The sequence below is a fragment of the Elephantulus edwardii genome, unplaced genomic scaffold, assembly GCF_000299155.1.
Source record: "Elephantulus edwardii isolate Elephantulus edwardi_28Jun2011 unplaced genomic scaffold, EleEdw1.0 scaffold00453, whole genome shotgun sequence".
NCBI classification, from domain to species: Eukaryota; Metazoa; Chordata; class Mammalia; order Macroscelidea; family Macroscelididae; genus Elephantulus; species Elephantulus edwardii.
Genome location: NW_006400203.1, coordinates 282,361 through 291,843, shown reverse-complemented (window position 1 = coordinate 291,843; position 9,483 = coordinate 282,361). Strand labels below are relative to the sequence as shown.

At 44.0% G+C, this 9,483-nt stretch overlaps 2 pseudogenes across 1 annotated transcript in view; both read left to right on the top strand.

Moving 5' to 3' along the window:
* Nucleotides 1-1,214, top strand: part of LOC102877660 — a 15,435-nt pseudogene extending 14,221 nt beyond the window's left edge. The window contains exon 2 of the transcript XR_439043.1: nt 3-1,214. The product of XR_439043.1 is annotated as an inosine-5'-monophosphate dehydrogenase 1-like (transcript). The remainder of the gene's footprint in view (nt 1-2) is intronic.
* Nucleotides 1,215-1,499: 285 nt separating this feature from the next.
* LOC102877259 overlaps nt 1,500-9,483 on the top strand; it is a 27,037-nt pseudogene continuing 19,053 nt past the window's right edge.

The window sequence follows — 9,483 nt, the reverse complement described above, 5'->3', positions numbered from 1 at the left end:
AGAAGTTCGAGCAGGGTTTTATCACAGACCCTGTAGTGCTGAGTCCCACAAACACTGTGGGCGATGTGCTGGAGGCCAAGATCCGGCACGGCTTCTCTGGTATCCCCATCACTGAGACAGGCACAATGGGCAGCAAGCTGGTGGGCATCGTCACCTCCCGGGACATCGACTTCCTGGCCGAGAAGGACCACACCACACTCCTCAATGAAGTGATCACGCCGCGGAATGAACTGGTGGTGGCTCCGGCAGGGGTGACGTTGAAAGAGGCAAATGAGATTCTGCAGCGCAGCAATAAAGGAAAGCTGCCCATTGTCAATGACCATGACGAGTTGGTGGCCATCATCGCCCGCACTGACCTGAAGAAGAACCGAGACTACCCCCTGGCTTCCAAGGATTCCCACAAGCAGCTGCTGTGCGGGGCAGCCGTGGACACCCGTGAGGACGACAAATACCGCCTGGACCGGCTCATCCAGGCGGGCGCCGACGTCATCGTGCTGGACTCCTCCCAAGGGAACTCAGTGTATCAGATCGCCATGGTGCACTACATCAAGCAGAAGTACCCCCACCTCCAGGTGATTGGGGGCAATGTGGTGACAGCAGCTCAGGCCAAGAACCTGACTGACGCAGGCGTGGACGGGCTGCGTGTGGGCATGGGCTGTGGTTCCATCTGCATCACCCAAGAAGTGATGGGCTGTGGCCGGCCCCAGGGCACTGCCGTGTACAGAGTGGCTGAGTATGCCCGGCGCTTTGGTGTGCCTATCATAGCCGATGGTGGCATCCAGACCGTGGGCCACGTGGTCAAGGCCCTGGCCCTCGGAGCCTCTACAGTGATGATGGGGTCCCTGCTGGCCGCCACCATAGAGGCCCCAGGCGAATACTTCTTTTCGGATGGAGTGCGGCTCAAGAAGTACCAGGGCATGGGCTCGCTGAACGCCATGGAGAACAGCAGCAGCCAGAAGCGATACTTCAGTGAGGGGGACAAGGTGAAGATTGCGCAGGGTGTCTCCGGCTCAATCCAGGACAAAGGCTCTATCCAGAAGTTCGTACCCTACCTCATCGCAGGAATCCAGCACAGGTGCCAGGACATCGGGGCCCAGAGCCTGTCTGTGCCCATGATGTACTCAGGAGAGCTCAAGTTTGAGAAGCGGACCATGTCGGCCCAGATCGAGGGTGGCGTCCATGGCTTGCACTCTTAGGAGAAGCGGCTGTACTGAGGACTGCACCGGAGGCAAAGGTGGTGGAGGGGGTGCACCCCCAGCCCCCCTTCAGGTCCATCGCCCCTCCGTAACTGAGTGGCCCTCAGATTTGCACTACAGGTTCCCCAACTCCTGTCGAGGGAGAGAGGCAGGGACAGGGTGGCCCCTTCACCCCTGGGGCCAGCAGCGCTCCCTGGGCACTCCACAGTCAGGAAAACTCCTGGGTGACTGTGCTGGGTGCCCCTGGAGTGGGTAGGGTCCCCCTGCCCATCTGCCCAGCCTAGCCGCCCAGACTCTCAGGCCATGTGCCTGCCTCAGGTCTTTCTTGCCGCAGCCTGCTCTGGCCAGCGTGGCCCGGGTTGGTGTGCCCCGGCTTCTCCTTTAGGGCGCCCACCCCCACCCCCAGGAAATGGTGCTCTCCTGGCCCCACCTCTGGCCCGTCCTGGGCTGCTGTCCCTGCAGCCATGTGGCAGTTCTGGGCTTCTGACCCACTAGGCCAGGGGGAGGTCTCTGTCCCCTTTCCCTGGCCCCAGGTGACCCTCAGGCCTTGCTCCCAGCCTGGCTCTGCGGGGGAGGTGGCCCTGGCCCTCATTCCTACCCTCTGTTCTCTGTGTACCATTCCTGCCCTCTCTTCAGCTGCAGTTGAAGGCTTTAACTTTGCACACTTTGGGGTCACACTGGCATTGTTGTATAATAAGTAATCAGAATAAATCAAGCAGGTCTCAAAAAAAAAGTATCCCAATAAGTATGAAAGTACTGTTACGCTGTTTGAGAACTTACTTAGACTCACTAGATGAACCAGATGCTTTAGCAGCTATGATTTGGATTGTGGTAAAATATGACGAAAGAATGGACAATGCATGTGAGTTACTAGATAGTTTCCTGGAAGGTCTTCATGATGAAAGCACCCAGGTGCAGCTCACTTTACTTACTGCCATAGTGAAGCTTTCTTAAGAAGCCATCAGAAACACATGAGCTGGTCCAACAAGTCATGAGTTTGGCAACTCAATATTCTGATAACCCTGATCTTCGAGACCGGGGCTGTATTTATTGGCAGCTTCTTTCAATGGACACTGTAACAGTTGAAGAAGTAGTTTTGTCTAAAAACCCACTGAGCTCTGAGGAAACAGACTGTTTTGAGCCAACTCTGTCAGATGAACTCATCTGCCACATTGATTCTTTGTCATTTGTCTCAGTGGTTTTTTAGAAAGAAATCATGGAATCCATTGTAAAAACTAGCCAATTCATGGAAGCACTGATTCAGGTGACAGCCTGGTTAACACCACCACTTCAGACAACCTGGAAAAACCTCAAATTATTTCCTCTCAAAGGGACCTTCTAAGATACTTTTTGAACCTTGGCCTTGGTCTCCCAGTCAATGTGTCACAGGTATCTTCCAAGCAGATGAGAGCAGTGGATCGCTTGGGTGGAGGACTATCTAGTCAGCTTGAGCAGTCCATCTCCCACCCTCACTGCCTGCAACCTTTGCTCCTTCACCTACTCCTGCTGTGGTTAGCAGTGGTCTGAATGACTTTTTTTCAACTCTCTACTGGACTAAGCTTCTCCTTGAAGGCAAGGATTCTGAGGCTTTGTCTGACATACTTTGGACATGTTGCAAGGAGGGACCAATCCTTGGAGAGGGACGTCATGCTTGGGAGAGTGAAGGGACAGTGCAGGAGAAGAAGACCCTCTATGAGGTGGATTGATTCAGTGACTGGGGTAATCGGGGTGGGGGTGTTTGAGACAGGGAGATTGGCACAGGACAGAACAGGGCTTAGGTCTGCTCTGACATAGGGTTGCTATGAATTTCAAGAGACTCGATGGCACATAACAATAACAACACTTGGATTAGGAATGGCATCTGATGGACCTGTGGCTTCTAAGGTTGTCTGGTTGCCTACAGGAAAGGCTAAAGGCTTGGAGATTTCAGGAGCATTCCCATACTTCTAAGAGAATGTCTACATGGAAATGAACTTCACCAACAAAGCTCTGTAGCATGTGTCAGACTTCGCCATTCAGTTTAACAAGAATAGCTTTGGTGTCATCCCCAGTACTCTTCTGGCAATCCATACACCACTAATGCCACAGCAGAGTATTGATTTCTCCCTGCCTCTTAACACGTTAGGACCAGTCATGAAGATGGAAGGCATCAATAACCTGTAGATAGCTGTGAAGAACAAAATTTATTTCTTCTACTTCAGCTGCCTGTTCCCTCTTAAGGTGCTTTTTTGCAGAAGATGGCAAAATGAATTGCCAGGTCTTTCTTGCAATATGGAAAGACATTCCCAATGAAAATGAACTGCAATTTCAGCTTAAGGAATGTCATATAAATGCTGACACTGTTTCCAGTAAACTGCAAAAAACAATGTTTATACTGTTGCTATAAGGAACGTGGAAGGACAGGACATACTGTACAATCCCTGAAGCTCACTAATGGCATTTGGATTTTGGCTGAATTATGTATCCATCCAGGAAACCCTAATTATATGCTGTCATTGAAGAGCACCAGAAGGTTTCTTAGTACACCTACCAGGTTTATGACAGCATTTTGTTTTGTCTTTTGTCCCCTGCTGTAATAAACCTCTTTATTTTTAAAAATTTTTATTTTATATTGGTTTGCTTACAAAGTTAATTTATATTTTGCTTCACACTAGCCTTCATTCACATTGTGTTTCATACAACCATTCTCATTTATTATGTTTTATAAAATTAATCACCCTTGAACTATGTCCACCATTACTCTGTCTTTCCAGATCCCCATCAGATTTTTCCCATTTCCTTTACTCCACCCCTTCACCCACTAAATCGTACAACCCTATGATTTCCTCCTGCCCATCCTCATCCCTCTGTTCCCCCTCTCTCTCCCTTGGATCCTCATATACATTGTACTGGTTATCTTTCTACTTCTACAATAATGGACTTAAGCAGTATTTGCCTTATGAGACTCAGCTCACTCAGCTCAGAATAGTGCTTTCCAGTCTCTCCCAAGTCATGTAGTAATTTTTTAAGTTGTAGCTCCTGAGTGCTACATAATGGAATCATTGTTCAAATGTATCACAATTTCTTCAATCCATTCATTTGTAGTCAGATATTTGGGCTGTTTCCATATTCTTATGATTGTGTATAATGCTGCTATAAACATTGGTGTGCCAATCTCTGTTTGCATCTCAGTTCTAGTTTCCTCAGAGTATATTCCTAGTAGTGGGTTATATAGAATTTCTATGTTCAGTTTTTGAGGAACCACAAACTGTCTTCCAGAGTGGCTATTTCATTTTACAATCCCACCAACAGTGTCTGAGAGTTCCTATCTCTCCTCATCCTCTCCAACATTTATTGTTTGCTGTTATGACAGCATTTTGAAGAACTAATGGACTGCTCCAATGTCTTTGAGCCATCCTGTGCAAGGGTGCAACAAAAAACTGTTTAACTTGAAGAAATTGTCTTGATGTTGAATTTCAACTAAACATAATGGGATCACCACCTGTACTAACATAAGAATGCAGCTTGCTGGATATTTGTAGCTTCCTGTGAACATTTGTAACCAATGCTTCAATCATTTCCTACCTCTTGCCACCTGCTGCTGCTATCTATCCTTTCTTGTGGGCTTCCCCATGCTGTGCCAATCACTAGCATTTTCTACACTTGCTTTTGAAAAAAAGCACTATACTATTTTGTCAAGAGCGCATTTCAAAAGAAGAAAATAAAACATTAAAGCAAGGAAAAGCATCACTTAAAAAAATTCCCCAAACTCCTCAAATAGAATGAAAAGAAAACCCACAGTCTGGGAAATAACATTTGATAATGACATATCTGATAAGGGATTTATATCTAAAATTTATAGAATACTCCAACAGCTCAACAAGATAAAGACAAACAATGAAAACACAATATGAGCAGAAGATATGAGAAGATTCTTTATCAAAGATGATATTCAGATGGTCAACAAATACAAGTAGAAATGCTCAATATCACACACTACTAGAGAAATTAAAATAAAAACAACGAGATATCATCTCACCCCAGCAACAATAAAAAAAATTAATAGGACAATAAACAACAAGTGTTGACAAAGATGTAGAGAGGTTGGAACTCTCATACACTTCTTGTGGGAAAGTACAATGAATGATAAAGCCATTATGGAAGGCAGACTGTTACTTACTCAAAGAGTTTCAAACAGAAATACTGTTTGATTCAGTTATTCCACAACTTTGAATATACCCAAAAGAAATCAGAGATATGGCACAAACAGGTACATGCCTACATATATTTACTGCAGTATTATCCACAATAGCAAGGAGATGGAAGCAGCTTAAATGTCCAAGAACAAACAAATTGACAAATTGTGGTAAAAACACAGAGTAGAATACTATGCAGCAGTGAAAAATAATAAAGAATTTGTGAAACTACACAAGATGGATGGGTCTAGAGGACATTTATGCTTCAGTGAAATAAGTCAGTCACAAAACTTCAAGTCTTATGTCAGACCACGGTTATAGAAATAGGATCACTGGGGGTGGGGTTGGAGCAGGAAAAGAATGGGTAGACAATTAACACTATAATGGAATAAGTAAAGGGAAGACCAACCTGAAGTGAATGGATGGATGGATAATCAGACATGGTATGTTTTTCAATTAGCAATCTAAAACAAGACATGCACAACTAACTGGATGGGGACAGAAGAAAATAAAAGAAAGGAAAAGATTAGCCACAGGTAGAAACAATTATGAGGGGGTTGACAGCAAGGATAGGAGGGAAAGATGAGGGAGAAGAGATTATCAAATAGATAGGTTGGGTGCAGGGAATGAGAAAGGACAGCGAGGTTTCAATAAGATATATATAATGGCAGTATGAAATTATAATTAATGTTATAAAATGAACTGTATGAGTGATTGAATGAGATCAAATAAGCAAAAGCATATCCTTATGTGCATCAAAAATTCTTTTCAGAAGAGTGAAAAGAAAACAACACATCTGATAAGAGGCTCATACCTAAAATTTCTAGAAAGCAGGTTGCAAGTACCACAGTAGGAGCCATGAAGTGCACTTTTCTTTCTTCACCACTTGGGATCTACACTGAGCAACCATTCCCAAGGGCCCTGCAGTTGGCTTTGATCTCAGTACCAGCTACACCTGTGTGTGGGTCTTACAGCACAGAAAAGTGGAGATCATTGCAAATGATCAAGGCAACCAGACCACCCCAAGCTATGTCACATTTACTGATACCGAACTATTGATTGACGATGTGGCAAAGAATCAAGTTGAGATGAATCCCTCTAACACAGTATTTGATGCCAAACATCTCAATGGAATATTTGGTGATGTCTGATGTTGTGCAGTCTGATATGAAACACTGACATTCATGGTGGTGAATGATGCAGGCAGGTCCATGTAGAATATAAGGAGGGACCAAATGTTTCTGTTTAGAAGAGATATCATCTGTGGTCCTCACAAAGATTAAGGAAATTGCAGAAACTTACCTTGGGATGACTGTTAGCAATGCTGTTGCCACTATACCAGCCTACTTCAATGACTCTCAGCACCAGGCTACCAAATATCCTGGAACCATTGCTGGCCTCAATGTCCTCCGAATCATCAATGAGTTAATTGCTGTTGCTATTGCTTATGGTTTAGACAAAAAGGTTGTTGCTGAAAGGAATGTGCTGATCTTTGACCTGGGAGGTGGCACATTTGATGTGTCAATTCTCACTATTGAAGATGGGCTATTTGAGGTCAAGTCTTCAACTGGAGACACCCACTTAGGTAGAGAAGACTTTGACAACAAAATGGTCAACTATTTAATCGCAGAGTTCAAGCACAAGCATAAGGTATCAGTGAAAACAAGAGGTCTGATGCCTCTGCATTGCTTGTGAGCATGCAAAACACACACTTTCTTCGAGCAGCCAGGCCAGTATTGAGATGGATTCTCTGTATGAGGGAATCAACTTCTACACTTCCATTACCCAAGCCCACTTTGAAGATTTGAATGCTGATCTTTTCCGTGACAGGCACTTCTGAACCCTATGGAGAAAACCCTGCGGGATGCCACAGATCCATGATATTGTCTTGATGGGTGGTTCTACTAAAACTCCCAAGATTCAGAAACTTCTTTGAAACTTGGGTGAGACTGTTACTTATGTAGCAGCTGTCCAGGTGGCCATTTTCTCTGGAGACAAAAAATGTTCAAGATTGCTGCTCCTGGATGTTACTCCACCTTCCCTTGGTATTTAAACTGCTGGTGAAGTCATGACTGTCCTCATCAAGCAGAATACTACCAAGCAGACACAGATTTTTGCAACCTACTCATATAACCAGACTGATGTACTCATTCAGATCTGGGAAGGTGAAAGTGCTGTGACCAAACAACCTGCTTGGCAAGTTTGAACTCACCAGTATACCACATGTACTTCGTGGTGTTCCTCAGATTGAAGTCACCTTTGACACTGATGCCAATGCTATCCTTAATGTTTCTGCTGTTGACAAGAGCACTGGGAAAGAAAACAAGATTACCATCACCAATGACAAGAATCACTAGAGTAAAGAAGACATTGTATAAACGGTCCAGGAGGCTGAGAGGTACAAAGCTGAAGATGAGAAGCAAAGAGACAAGATGTCTTCTAAGAATCTCCTCAAGGCTTTCATATTTAATATGAAAGCAACAGTAGAAGATGAAAAGCTTTATCTTGAAAAGGCAAGGTCAATGATGAGGACAAGCAGAAGATCCTTAACAAATGCAATGACATTATCAACTGGCTCGATAAGAAACAGACTACAGAAAAGGAGGAATCTAAGCATTAGGAGAAGGAGCTGAAGAAAGTCTGCAACCCCATCATCACCAAGCTATCAGAGTGCTGGAGGCATCGCTGGAAGCATGCTCAACAGATTCCCTGTTGGTGGAGCTCCTCTATCTGGTGGTGGCTTTTCTGGATCCACCATTGAAGAGGTTGACTAAACCAATCTGAATACTTTAGTGTTCATTGTTCAGTTAACTTTTGAAAGATCCAAATTTGTAGCACATTGCAGTTTCAAAGTTTAAACTGCTAGACTAAATTTCTGGGCATTCTCACTACTTGAATATAGAATGTGCATTGGGAAAGGAAATAACATTGCATTTTATTATCACTGTATTGTCAGTGGGAAATGCAATGTCTCAAATAGAGATGTATTTAAAATTGGCACCAAAAAGATTTTTCTAGAAAGCTCAAACAATCTAATTACAGGCGGTGGGAGGGGTGCGGGGGAATTATGTACCAGGGAGGGAGTCTTTCTTTTACTTTTGAAAGAGAGGAGCGAACTGGGGGGCGGGGGGAGAGGGCTGGGCAGGTAGAGAAGAAAATTATACAAAATTTATAAAATTTAAAAAAATAATAATAATAAAGAAAAAAAATGAGTAGAAGATACGAAAAGATACTTCACCAAAGAAGACAGATTGTCAAAGAGTACACAAAGAAATGCTCAAGATAATAATCTTATTGTTGTTGTTGTTGTTAAGTGTCATCAAGTCATAGACAACTCATAGTGATCCTATGAAAGAAAGACCTGAACGCTTGTATACTTTCATCATTTCTCCACAGAGCTTCCAGAGGCAAGCTATTTTGGAAGTGGATGCCACTCCTGCTTCCAAGCCTGTTTTAATCTGGGAACTCCACCAAACACTGTCCACTATGGGTAACCATTATCACATTTGACACATCAGGGTCACAGTGTTTAACATCACAGCAACTACAAGTTACCTCTGTACAGCAAACGGACAGACCAGTGCTATACCTCTTAGAAGACTGTTTGACCAAAAACAATCAAAACCGGACTGGAGGGCCACAGAGTAAAACCATCCACCTTTGGCATGGTAGCATAGCTTTCTATTCACTAGGTTAACAGAGCTCTTCCTATGACTCACAGCAATTCTACGAACAACAGATCCTCACAATCTAAGACACACTTGAGCCCATTGTTACAGTCACCGTATCAATCCATTTTGTTGAAGATCTACTTTTCTTCTCTGAACTTCCACTTCTCACAGCACAAGGCCATTTTGCAAGGACTGGAAACTTAACTGTTGTATGTGGTAGTAAAGTGTCCTTGAGTCATAGACAACTCATAGAAACCCTATGAATGAAAGACCTGAACACTTGTGTAACTTTTATCTTACTAGAAAGATGAAAATGAAAGCAATGTGATATCTTCTCACTCTGGTTATTGTTGTTGTTGTTATGTGCCGTCGAGTCGTTTGCGACTCATAGCGACCCTATGTACAACAGCCCTAAACCCTGCTCTATCCTGTGCCAATCGC